At 35.2% G+C, this 14,540-nt stretch overlaps 1 non-coding gene across 1 annotated transcript; it reads right to left on the bottom strand.

The window, feature by feature from the left end:
• Nucleotides 1-518: 518 nt before the first annotated feature.
• Nucleotides 519-709, bottom strand: LOC111757825 (U2 spliceosomal RNA). Its single transcript, XR_002792094.1, has one exon. It is a non-coding gene; the product is annotated as a U2 spliceosomal RNA (small nuclear RNA).
• Between the last annotated feature and the right edge of the window lie 13,831 nt (nt 710-14,540).

Raw genomic sequence — 14,540 nt, 5'->3', positions numbered from 1 at the left:
AATTATATCTCTCAAGAAATTCATCCATGTCTTTTAATTAGTTAAAAGAACCTATATAAAATAATTGACACTATTTTAACACACTTTTATTACTCATATTTGTTGTAATGATCTCCTCATTCTAAACTCTTATGATTAAAATTCTCTCCTTTTGTTTGATAATTTTACTGAGATTTTCCAAGAACTGTTAATTTGTTAATTTTTATCCTTTTCTTTTTTATTGATTTATTCCCTTATTTAAATTTTTTATTTTCTTTTAGCTATGTGGATTTTCTTATTTATTTTATTTTTATTTCTTGTAGTTTCACAGATTACTAATTTTACATACATCTTCCATTGTAACATTTCTTTGGTCACTGAGTTTCAATTCAACTTTTTATTTCTCACACAATTTTGATTGGAAGTAATTACAAATGTGCACTTAATTTCCAGATACTTAGAAAATTTCAAATACCATATTCTTATTTAAACTGAAGTTAATTCCTGGGATCAGAGAATATACTTTTATGATTCTGACTCTAGGTTGCACCATTTCTGGAAGTCCTGCAATACCAAGTTCACGTGTGGAGTAAACAGAGCAGTCTCCTATTCCATCTTCCAGCACCAAAACTTCATTTAGTTGGTTGTCCTCGGATAGAGGACATATCAGTTATTGAATTGATAAGAATAGACACTACACTTGATTTTAGCCAAAAGGTCAAACATCAATCGTATGATTTTGATTTGGCCCATGTTTTATGGTCCATCATGGAGATTATTCTTGCAAATATACTATGTGTACTTTAAGAGGGTGAGTATGCTCTGCTGGTTGAATTGTAAATTTTGTTATGTGAAGGAAATTTGTGTCCCTCAGATCTTAAATGTTGTTGATTCCTTCTCATTATTACATCAGTTCATGATAGGGAAAATTACAAACAATTATGATAATTTTGGAGTCCTTTATTTCTCCCTTTAACTCTGCCTCCTTTGCTTTACTTAACCTGATACTTTTACTTACTGCAGAGAAGTATAATAATTATGTATTTCTCACTGTTCCTTTTATCACTCTGACTTTCTCTTCTTTGTGTTTGTAAACACTATTGTTAGTCTCAGTGTTACCTGTATTCAAGTAGATGATGAACATTGTTTTTGCTTACTGTACATGAACATCGATTTGCCTAGTAAGTTTCATTTTGTCTGGTTTTTAGTACATTAAGTACCTCTTTTTAGCAAGTGGTGGTAGTACTGTATTTCCTTTTGTTATTACTTTGTAGAACTATACCTTTTCTTTAGAGTATTTAGCTAATATTTAATAGGTGATAAAAACTAATTATATAGTTGAGTTTTTTTCTACCATTGTCTCATTCTTTTCAACTTTTCACTTTTTTGGTTCTTATGTATTGTCTTTTTTGTATTGGGTTTTTGTAGTTGTTGTGGTGTTGTGTTTTTTTCTACTGCCATTTTAATTGTTTTTTTTTTTTTTTCATTGGATTGTGCTATGCCTGTTTACCCTTTCACAAGATACTTAGAGACAGTATTTTAAGGTTTCACCTAAAATGTTGAAACCTTGACAAGATATAGTATTTTACATCCCCCTAACACTCACTGAAAATTTACTTCATACTTATGATATGTTTTATATCTATATATATATGCAAAATCCACATGGAAAATGTTATATATGCAAAATCCCATTGGAAAATGATTTCTTTAAGTTTTATACATGTTTTAATTGGTTAAAGAGAAAGCACATTATTTACATTTACCTAGCTGTTAATCATGTCTCATAATATTTATTTTAAGAGATGCATGTTACTCTCTGAAAGATTTCCCTTCATGTTCAATAATTTCTTATATAACTTTTTTTCAAAACCAGCCGATAGATAATATATTCTTCAATAGTTCTTTGATAATGTTTTAAATTTTCATCATGGAAGAATGTTCTAGATATAAAAGTCTGGTGTGGCATAGCAATTTTTGATTATTTTTAGACTTAATTTGTTCACTACTCTGTCCTTTGTGTTTTCCAATGAGTATTTACAAGTGTTTAAGTCAGTGTTTCCTGTATACAACATGTCACTTGTTCCATATTCTCTCAAGATTTTGTTCTTATGTTTAATTTTTAGCAGTTCAGTATGATGTATCTAAAATTAGCTGACTTTGTTTATTTTGTTTCAGGTTCATTAAATCTTTTAAAACCTTGGATGTAAATATTTCAGTGAAGTTTGAAAAAAAGAATTTACAATCATTTTTAATTAGTTTTAAACATGGTTATTATCAGTGTATTTCATCTCTATTATTGTGATTATTATGAGGATGAGTATAAAATTTTGAAAATTTCCCACAAGGAACTGAGATCTCTTGTCTTTTTTTTTAACTTCCTTTTTCTCTTTATTTTCTTTTCTTTTTATTCACATTTTATTTCTGTTATTCACAGTGGATATTACCTGTTGATCCATCTTCAGATTGACTCAGTCTTCTATTGTCAATTCTGCTGCTAAATCCATACAGATCACTTTTAAGATGATTAATTTTTTTTCTTCTCAAATGTTTCACTTGGCTTTTTTTTATAGAAATTTTTTTTAAAATTAAGGCCTTCCTCCTATGCAGTGAACATGAATGTGCCCTTTTTAATAAAGCAGTTAGTAAAACCAATTAAAATTCATTTAAAATTTTTATTTTAAAGAGGGTAAAATTGAACACAACTAAAACAGAACAAAACAGAACATAAGAAAGCAATGTAAGAGACATAAATTTCAAAGCAAGACAACCAGAGATCTTCAGTATCTATCATATTGTCTCTTGTTTTCTTCCAAATAATTGGTGTATATCTTCAAATACAGTGAATTCATATAAAAAAAATGAGGCTGGCATATTTATACAATTTTAGCAGACTCATTTCTCCAGCTACAGACACTCTCCAATTATCTCCCACATCCTCCAACTCCATAGCCCTTTTTTTCTTCCCTCTGGCCAGATACATGTACATTGTTTACTAGTTTTAATCAGTACTATTATCTACCCTTTCCCCAAATGAGGCTGACCCTTGGGACAAAATTTGCAGAATAAAAGAGAAATGTAAAAAGAAAATAATTAGAACTGTACTCCCAGAAGGTTATTTGTCCATGTTTTTACTTTTATCTGACCTTCACTTTTTTTTCCTTTACAGAGTACAAAAATATATTTTTTGTCTTTGGTTTCTTTAAAGACATAGTTCTGGATCTTTATGTGGTATTTCGGTATTTTTCAATATAAACATAGATTAAAACCTTAGTTTGTGAGAATAATTCATTCTGATCATAATCCAAAATATTAGTATATCAAAGCACAGAGGGAAACAGTGACAGACAGATCAGTTGCAATCTTGTAACATTTGGCGTGCTGTGTGTACTATACACATTGCTTGCATACCATGATAAAATTTCTTAGAAATATTTACTCATCTTAGAGAACACTTGTAGGCCAAGTTAGTTACAATCCAAAGTTTGACTATAATTTGTAGAAACTCAGCCATCTTAAATTTAAATCTAACAACTACTCATCAAATAACTAATGTTGCAATAATGTAAATTACTTTAGTTGGTGTTGCTGATACAAAAGGACATCTCCAAACCTCAAAGCACTTAATACTTAATGAAACATTTATTATTGTACAGAAATGACAATGCCACTACATGGGAACTACTGTGAGACTTCAATCTGTAAGCCTTTGCATTCCCTTGGAGGCTGGCTTTCTTGGTTCTGCTTAATGCCTCAGCAAAAGTTCAGAGGACATTTTTTATGTCTTTTTTGTTTCTTGTTTTTGTTTATAATTCTAGTAACAAAAGGATAGCTTTTTGTTACATAGCAAAACAAGGAAAGGGTAAATAGCATGAAAGGTGTATGGGTGGGATGTTCATATGGTTACAGAACTGACTGAACAGGAGAGGAAGTGATTGGATAGTAAACAAGACTGAGATTATGCTCAAAAGATTTCAGATTTCATTTTATAAACAGAGATGGATGATACTAGAATTTTAAATATGGAAACTAAAGAAAGATGCATTTTTGAAGCAAAATATATGAGTGCATTTTGTTTTTATTTCCTGAGAATTTAATAAATATTTCATAGGGTCATTCAGGAAATCTTTGCTGGTTTCCTGCTAAATACCAGGTGCTAAGTTAATCTTTATAAATGCATTTCGGTTTATAAACTGACAATACTGATGTATAAAGTGGGTGAATGAAGTAGTGAGTTAATAAAAGGCCTGGTAATGAATATTATAAGGAATAGCTTTTGAATTATCCTACTTATTGACGTTGTATATTTATGAAAACAAAACCCAAGTTTTGACTTTCTTCCTGCTCTGAAATTTAAAGGTTTTTGGAGAGAAAAGAAATTTAAAAGATAAAATATTTCCCCCAGGTATAAATGTATTCAGTAAAAGGCTGAGCATTTCCTATGGAGTAGACAATTACCCGTGGGACAGAATTTTAATTAGACAGCTTTCCGTAAATGTCACCACCATTTGCCTCTTCTATAGACCTTAGCTCATTTCTATATTTAGTCTCAGCATGTGAATGCACGTGTGTGTGTGTATTTGTGTGTGTATAAGATGTATACTTCAGTCAATTTTCAAATACTTGAGAAAAGATGTGAGACATAAAGTAGTTTCTTTTGTCCATTTTTGTTATTAAAACATTTTCAAGTCTTCTAAAAGCAATACTGAGACTAATTAAAATTTAATAAATATCCACAATATATTAAAAGTCAAACTATAATTCAGGGAAGTTATTAAATTAGGACAAACATTCTAAACAGTGAACTCTTTAGTAAATTATGCATGAACATTTCTGAATTGCTTGCTACAATTTGGACAATGCCAGAGATTAAAGTATGTTATGTAATTTAGTTTGCAGTTTCAGGGCATAACAAAGAAAAAAGAAACACAGCTTATATTACTTGCAGCTTATGTGGGTATTTGCCCTGCTTTATAGTTATATTTGAAAATATTTATCTATTCATTATTTGTTTTCTATTTGGTTTGGATTTAATACAATGTACTTCGAAAGAAATCTACTAAAACAGAAGTGAAAATGGAAGTTTCTCTTGGGAATATAACTGATTTCCCACAACTCTTATCTATGTTTCAAGGCTATTTATAGGATTATTTCTATTCTTACATTTATTTTAAAATTATCTCTTTAATATTGAAGACAAGATGCTAGTTGCTGGTAAAACAATTAAAAAACAGTGTGTGTGTGTGTGTGTGTGTGTGTGTGTGTGTGTGTGTGTGTTTTAAGAAGGTAAAATAAGACACAATCAGGAAAATGCTTAATAAAGATGCTTAAGTATTTGACAGTTCTTTGCCAGGTATGGAGCAAAATGTCAGGGACATGGAGATGTAAACTTCCTCTGCTAAAAGGAACAGGGTTGGTGATGGGAATCGTATAGCAGCTTAATAAGCATATTAACGCAGAGGCAGAAGCACAAAGATGCTGATTAAACAGTTTTCACAAGAAAATATGTTTTATATTTCTTCAACCTGACTTACTATTAAGATGTAAGCATCAACCCAATTTTTCAGTCCATCTGCTCTCCAGTGTAGGTGTTCATGCGCCGTTGAATCGCAATTACTCTGATGCACCTTCAGAGTTGAGGTACGTGTTAGTTCCATGTTCTAATTTACCAGATCTTAGCAAATTCTCTACCAGTGATAGAAGTGTGTTTCTCTTACCTGAGACTTGTATACTCCAATGTACTGCTACCCTTTCTTGCGATACAGTAAATGCAGGCTGAAGATTCAGTAAATGATAAGTGGATTTCTCAACACCTTAAAGAAAAATATTAAAGCTGCCTCTATATGATGATGAGAATTGGTATTGACAGAATAGAAAGACTAATTTTTCCATGCATATATCCAGTGATATAAAATCTTTACAATACTGTGAGATTGTAGAAAATCATGGCAAAAAATCATTGGCATGTCTTTGTCTATTCAAGAGACCACCATATCTAATCCATAAAAGCATGTAGCCAAAAGATGTATACTTATTTGACCAACAGTGGAACCAGCATAGGTAATAACAGAGTTATATTCATCTCCCTAAGTAATGGCTCTTTTTGGTGAGAAAAAAGGTAGGAAGACATTATCTTTTAATGGGAAAAACACATCACTGAACTGAGTGCTTTTGATAGTGGCTTTATCTTTTACCTCTACCATTAATGCTGGCCACTCAGCTGGAGTGTAATCGGTCTAGGTTGAACATGGCTCTCAAAGGTGACCTGGTCCAGGTCTGGCCCACTTGTCCTATTCTTTAGGGATGAGTAGTAAAATTTGACAAGACTTTTCAAAGAAGCAAAACAAAAGGGTAGATTTAAAGTCATGAATACTTCTTAAGACCAGCTTGTATCTATACCTACAGGAACCACTGGGCCAAATGAATCACTGGCCAAATTCACAACCAGGAGCCAAGTAAAATATTTTGTGCTCACCATAAGGCCATGGTAAGTTTGTGTATAGCTAATCCTTATGTACTATTGGGGTATAAGCATGTCCACTTATTACTCCATTTATAGAGTATATTTAAAATTTAACTTTTGAAATAAAATTTCTGAAATTAGAAGTTAGCTGGAAATAAAATGAAGCCATTAAAAATTACATCAGACATTAAAATATGGCTTTACCCATTATTATCTTTGTTTCCTCAGCAGATCTATTTAACTCATTTCCTTCATTTAAATAGAGCTAATAATCCAGACTTTAATACTGTTTTAACATTTAAAGCATCTGACACATGACAATAGCTCAACAGTTGTTAATTTTCCAAACCCTGGGCTGAAAGACAAAGCTGTATTTGACTTTTAGAAGTCACTATTTTAAACAGAGGCAAAATTACTTCATGAACTTGATGTGTCCATTATTATAATCAGGGCTATCTTCATTACTCCAACTATTTATCCAAGTATTTAACAATGTATTAAAAAGTTAGTGATGTAATTCTCTAGATATTGGGGTTTTTTTTTTTAATTCCTCAAAGAATGAGCAAATACACTGTATCCATGCCTTCATGTATGGATATTTTTTTTTTCTTCAGAACATGACCTGTGCCATTTTAAATATGAGACTTCCTCTCAGTTACATGGTACTGACCTGTCTCTAGAGGCTGTCAAATCTGCCAAACTATATGTTTAAAAAGAGTGGAAATGGAGATACTGGTAAGTGCCTAATATGCCTAAAAATTGATTTTAAATTTTGCTACTCTATCTATCTATCTATCTATCTATCTATCTATCTATCTATCTATCTGTCTGTCTATCTGTCTATCTATCTATCTATCTATCTATCTATCTGTCTGTCTGTCTGTCTATCTATCTATCTATCTATCTATCTATCTATCTATCTATCTATCTATATACCGGAGCTAGGAACAAAGCAGAACAATGGACAGATATATTTTCCATTGAAAGCAAAACTCTAATGAATGACCGGGAACATTTGACCATTTATTGGCCCTCCATGCAAGGTTTCAGAGTTTCCAAGGGACATTAACTCCCTTAGCTTTTCCTTATTCTCCTGGAAAATAAAAGTCTTCAGTGAGATTCCATTCTGCATACTGCCACTGAGTCTCAGGTATGGTCTGAAAGTGGATGTCTTGTAGCACTTGTTAGAGGTTGAAGAGCAGAAGAGCCAAGTCCAGGTTTTTCCCCAGATCTTCTACTTTAGGCTGTAGGCAATCCCTGAATGAGAGGAGAAATTATCACCTTTGGAAGGATTCTGTGTGAAGGAACAAACTGAAAGGTGAATCCTGACATTTTTCTCTTCTCCTTTTCTACCTCACGCTGCTTTCTTCACCAGCAAACCCCTCCTCCTTCCTAATCAAATACCTTTATCTTTATGGAGTTCTCACTGAATACCCGTCTCTTTAACAATCATTTTCCGTACCACCAGAAACTCTTATTTTTCCACCTGAAACTCCACAGTAACCTACATGTCATTTTCTTTGGCTGATTGAAACCGTTAACTATCAATATATGATGTGGTTTAGGCCAGATATTTCTGAACTGCAGTTTCTTGCACTGCAAGACCTGGATTTCAATATAGTGTCATAGGAATATAGCAAGAATTAAGAAAAATAATTATGTAAACATTATAAAAGTGACCCCTAACTTTTCAATCCAATCCCATCCTATTAATCTGCAAGGAAAAAAAAAAAAGCTTTTAAGCATATGTATGACTTTCATGAGGCATAGCATGCAGTATACCTCAACAACCTTACACAATGAATTTAATTAAAACGTATTCACTGAGATGTATTTTGAACTATGGTTCAAACTATTCATCTTTGGCAGACTGTCTTAGACAGATATTCCTTTGTGCTCCTAAGCACTCTCGAGGCTGCCTCAGGTGATCAGAGTTTAATTAGGGACTCTGTTCTTGTGCAGCATTAAGTTACAATATCTGTTCATGGTGTTAAACAAGGAAAACAAAACAGAAAAAAAAATCACAGAAAAAATTACTAAGGTTTCAGCGAAAGTTAAGAAAAAAATAAAGAAAATAATTAATTCGTTCCCTGCATGTTTCTTTTGCTAGCAGTTCCATTTACTTACTTTTAAAGGTTATCCCCTGTTTTTCTTTTGTGAAAAAGAATGAAAAATTATGTCCTGAAGGGTTTCCTTTGAAAACTCTGCAAAGCAATCATTTATACCTGGAATGTGTGAGGCACGAAGCTGAGTCTCAGCAGGACAAAGGTGGCTGTAGGGTGAGGAGTGAGGAAAGAAAGGACATGACTTCCCCTTAGTGACAAAATCATGCTCTTATCACAGTTCTTACAGCCACTCTGATATCCACACACATGATATTGAAGCTGCAATGTGGAGCCTTGTGTTCACATTGTTTTTATTCTTATCATTTACCAGAGAGCCAGATACTTTATATTTTGGAGTAAAGGCAAGTAAGTCAGTCTACATGTACACATACTTGATTGTCATCCAGTATTTACAGACTTCTCTGTTTTACGCACATATATGATAACAGTAGTGTCACAATGGTCCTCCTCGTGTATTCTAATCCCTTGTCCATTTCGCGTTTATCCATCATCTGTCTCCACATTTTTAACATGAAATCTTGTGGCTGTAATCACAGTTCAGGATGATTTCAAAGTTAGAAAAAGGAGAAGTAGGAAGGAGGGAGTGTAGGGCAGTGGAGCTTTAGTTTCTGCCAATTGCCAGTGAACTAGATAGTGTAGTTGAAGACCAGAAGTCAGAGGAGAGTTTGAGGCTACCCTCCAGGCACTGAGTAGAGGAATGTATGGTTCCCTGTTTTGAGGGAGGTGTACAGACATTTGTGTCCTACTGGAAAAGGGCCTGGGAGAAGGAAGGGGCTTGGCAAGATAATGCAGTGGGAGCACCCACCTGAGGTCCCACCATGGTGGAAAAGTGGAAATAACACTGATGTTGCCTTCATGTTGGTCTCTCTGCTCCTGTCAATGTGTTACCAGAAATTCTAAGCAATATCAATCACAATGAATTCTTCCTGAAAATAACATAAAAAGGTATTTCAGTTACTGGTGAGTTCTAAGTATACAAATGCAAGTACACACACACACACACACACACACACACACACGCACGCACGCACGCACGCATGCACACGCACATACACACACATATTTTCTTCAATTGAGCACACTTTCATTACCTTTGTTGTTTGTTTGTTTTTTAGTCCTGGGATCTGAACTCAGATAATTAATTTGTGCTCATCTACATCCCCAGGGTCCCCCCCCCCATTCTTTTTTTTCTTTTAACTTTTTTTTATCGGTGCCAGGGATCAAACTCACGACCACTTTCCTGCTGCTGAGCTAAATCCCCAGCACCGGCCCATTCTTTTTTGAAAAAGGTGTTGTACACTAGAAAAAAGAACTTTGTTATATTTGTATTATACCAAAATACCTGTAAACTTGACCCTAACTGTTCTGTATATATGCTTCCCTTCCCCCTTTCCCCTTCTCCCTTCTTCCTCTGGGTGACCTAATTGATATGTTAATTAATGCTCTCCTCTATAAATAATTGTAAATTCCTGCCAAACTTCTCTGTCCTCTCATAAGGGAAACAAAGGTCTTCCTCATTCCTTAGGGGATCAAGGAATTTCTCATTTCCTGATCCAGGCCCATAACCTTTACTTTGTGAGCTGTGATAGGTACATGAGGGGCGGCAAGTGTGGAGGGAGCAACACACACAGCTTTTGCAATCTCCAACTGCACTGTGTTGCTGGGCCCAGGATAAAATAAATCAGTGCTGCTTTTAAAAATATGTTTTTGTCTCATTTTTTGAACTCAAGCTTGGGGGCTTGTTTGTGGATTACAAGAAATGGGTCTTGCTAAATCATTAAATTACCCAGACTCTTGTTAAGCTGGGAATCTTCCTGCCTCAACCTCTCAGAGTGCTAAGGTTTCCAATTTGTGCCTTCACACTCAGCTTTATTATTGGTCTTTTGCTAGACATGGTAGGCTTGTGGAGGTTAATTCTTTATTCATAGTTGGGAGTCAAATCCAAATGGGCAGGGCTCTGGGGAATATCATGCCTCAAAGGTGACTTTTTTTAACCATTTGAGCTTGCTCCAGGTGAAGTCTGAGTTTCCTTCCCCTGTGACTTATTACAACAGGAGATTCAACCTGAACAAGAGGCTAGAGATTGAATGGGGAAGCAAAAGAAGTAGGGGGAGTAGGTTCTTGGCAATCTTGCCCTTTTTAGGGACCACCTGGCGTCTTTGAGGTTAATGCTCAAAATAGTGGATGGTTTGTGAATTACATAAGATTTCTCTTTATGGTGAATGCAGATTTTAGTTTACCTATAAAATACTGTATTGATTTTACCCACTGAAATTTCATTTTGGCCTTATTTTTTTCACTGATTTACGAATTAAAGGATAACCCAGAAGATAATGATGGTGAGTTGGAAATAATTTGGGTGAAAAGAAAGGCAATGGGTAAATGCATTCTGGACTCTACGGCTTGACAATGCCCTGCGCCAGACGCACTGAGCTAGAACACAGGGCATCCTGGGAGGAAGGAGGTGCCAATCACCCTTATAGGCACCCTAGAGGCCAGCACAGGAAGAAAGCAGGGGACCAATGGCTGGTGAATTCAGATGGTTGCCTGTTATGGGGAATTATTGAGTCATTTGGGTATTTTACTCAATATCTGTGAGCCCCTTCGAGAAGAACCCAATGTCTCGATCCTCCAGCAATGCACAGACAAGCTCTGGGATTTAAAAACCTTCTATGTTTGAAATCAGTGGGCGCAAAAACAAACAAGCAAACAAAATAAAACCACAATGAGCACAGATGTCAAGATGCTTCCACTGACTGCTGCCATAGTCCCGGCAGCTCACAGGCACCACACATCTCATCCGACTGAAGGCCCTTTCCTGAAAGCCTCACATCATATGGAGCTTCCCAATGGGGTTTTTGTAGAAACACAGTTTACACAACTTGCATTCAGGCGGACAATTTTCTGAATTTAAAAATAAGAAGAGCCCAGTGCAAACTCTTCAAGTGATTGGCCGGAGCCTATTCCTGCAAGAGGTGGCTGCAGTAGGATTATGGCTCAGCTAGCACTGATGAACAGTCAGCTCTCTCAGCTGAGTCACCTCCCTGACCTGTAAAACAGCGCTGTGCTTTACACTGCCGTGGTTCCCACTGAAGATGTGAACCTGTAGCTTTACCCACATTAGGTTGGTTCTTCAGCCTTCAATGCTATTTCCTTGTGCAGAATCATGTTACCTGTTTAGTCTTAATGTATTAGACTGTAGAGTATTTCTACAATAATAGCTGATTCACAATCAGGCTAATTCACTTAGTAGTTGTCTCCCATGGGCTGTAAATAGAAAAAAGAATCAACATAATACCTACATATAATATTTATTGATTTATTAATTGATTTATTTTGATTTCTCTTCTTTTTTTTTTTTTTTTTTTTTTTTTTTTTTTGATTTCTCTTCTGATCTAGGCCCAGCCAAGGAAAATCACAGCTTAAAGACCTCTTCAGTTCATGGAAATTCTACACGTGACCCAGAGGACTTGACAAAAGCACAATCATCAGGTCAGTTTCACCTTTCATTATTTTATCTGACTTCTGGGTTCTGCTGCTTGGCTCAATGCTTTGTTTTGCTTTGATTTTTCATAGCATCTTCTTTAGTATACTTTCTAAAAATAATGTTTGCTCCCTTTCAGGCATAAGTGCAATACTCATCTTTTATGTCTCGTCATTTGACATTAAAACTCATCTGTGTGTAGTAAAACCTTGGTATTCCCATAGTTGTCTCTCCTCCTCTTGGCTTCTACTCCATGGCATAAGGGGCAAATCTCATGCTTCAGAAACAGAGAAGTCTCTAAGCCAGTGACTTAAGAAAGCAAAGTCATTTTATTTGCACCATAGGTTATTTCCATCTTATTAGCATAATGACTTATGACCTAGGCAGGAGTATCTTTCTCAAGTGTATAGGAAGCAAACAACCCATTAATCTTCAAACTTAAGTTGAGGTGATTGACACAGGTTCCGTTCATTTTATAGCACTAATCAAGGCTCAGGGCTTTGCCTCATTTCTGTGTATGTGAGAAAGGGTAGTCCTACTGTGTACAACCACAGGTGACCCTGACTGCTACAAACACTACTTTACAAAGAGAGAATTGATCATCAGTGCAAACTGTTGGAGGAAGGGAAGTGACATGTTATTCAATTTACAGTTTACGTTTTTAAAAAGTGAGTACTTTAAATTCACAGAAAAAATAAATCAACTTTAGTGTATACGATAAATATTCCAGTTATTTTCCGAATGCTGTAACCCAATATACCAAAGGCTTGCTGAATGTAGTTTTTATAGCCCATTTAATATTCCAGGAATTGCAATAATATTTTAAAAATATATAATGCTCTACCTACTCCCCAAGCTTTCAAATTTCTGCTCTTTGGTACCGATATTACACGGCTCATAACCCACCTTATTAGTAGTCAAGATTGCACATTCAGGGCTCAGGCTACTTAGTAAATTAGATGCGATATCTGTACTCTCCTTAATTAAGCTTTCTATTTCTTACTCTATTAAATCATCATCAGACCATGGCTTCTACAGTGTGAAAATCTGCTGACACTGTCATCGTGGGAAGCAAGTGGCACTGGTGGAATAAAGATGGGACTTATGATGAGAGGAAGACTGGGAAGCTGAGAAAAGGATGCTTTCCTGATCCAGATTGTATCCTCCCAAAGGAGGACAAGAGCTGGGAGTGGCTGGATGACATGACCTCAGAATACAGAGCAGATGGCTCTGGAAAGGAGGAGCAATGACACTAACATGCCTGTGTCTATGCACACCTGGGAATAAGGGAAGAGATATGTGAGAATAAAAGAGGACTGTGTCTTCCTTCAGACTGTCACATTTTTAAAGCAAGCAGGGAAGTGAAATGATGATTTAAAAATAAGATGTGACAGGATACTTGAGCTCTGAGTATCTTCTCTTGCTATCTTTTTCTTCTTTGTTTTTTGAGGCAGGGTCTCAATATGTAGTGCAGGCTGTCCTTGAATGATGTAGCCTTCAGGCTGTCCTCCAACTCACAGCAATCCTCCTGTCTCAGCCTCATTAGTGTTGTGATTAAAGTTGCCGTCATCCCTGGTTCTTGCTCTTTTTAAACTAGAGTCTAAGGCCAACTTCTTTATTTTACTTTGTTCCTCTCCTTTTTCTTTCCTTCCTCCCTTCCTTCCTTCTTTTGAATAATATACCAACCTACACTAATATATTTTATTTTTATTAATATTTTGAATACCTTCTGTAGACAAGAATGTCTTTTAGGATTTGAGATTGAACAGTGAACCCAAAAGAGTAATTTTTTGCCCATCTCTGATATAGATAGATAGAGATACATAGATAGACAGATAGATAGATACAGATTTTATAAGATAGATAGACAGACAGACATAGGTAGATGATAAGTATCTTAAGATAGATATGTATAAGATCATATAAGTATATATTAGTGTCATTGGCATCAATTGCAAGGAAGGATGAAGCTAGCAAAGATGACAGATATAATGAAGATAAGAGTTTTTCTTCATGTTGATGTAACGTGAGTTTAGAGAGTGGCACCTGTGCAGATGGTAGATCAGCAGAAGTCTCATGGAAGGGTAAGGAGGCCATCATGAAGGTCTTCTAAAAAGGAGTGTTTCAGGCAAAGGAAACACCATGGGCTAAAGTCAGATGTACTTCACATTTTGAAAGAGGTTTGAAAATCAAAGATATATGCAGGCAAAGAAGCTGGAAAGTCATAAGCACAGGCATATTAAATGTGAAAAGATACTGTACAAGACAGAAGTAATAGAGCTCATTGAGGTAAGTTTGTTTCAAAGATGACAGAGCCATTTTGGCTATCTCTCCACATAAAGTAATTTTACTTTAAAAATATCAATCTGAATGCTATGTGAATGGTGGTTACATAGAAGGAATTTTACTATTCTGAGAAACCATGGTAGATCAACCCAGTGAACAGTGGATGAAAAGGTTGTATAAAACATTTATCCTTTCTCTTACT

This window comes from Cavia porcellus, unplaced genomic scaffold (assembly GCF_034190915.1).
Source record: "Cavia porcellus strain 051 isolate PalLab524CR breed Dunkin Hartley unplaced genomic scaffold, mCavPor4.1 scaffold_19, whole genome shotgun sequence".
Taxonomy (NCBI): domain Eukaryota; kingdom Metazoa; phylum Chordata; class Mammalia; order Rodentia; family Caviidae; genus Cavia; species Cavia porcellus.
This window is presented reverse-complemented; position numbering and strand designations above follow the sequence as displayed.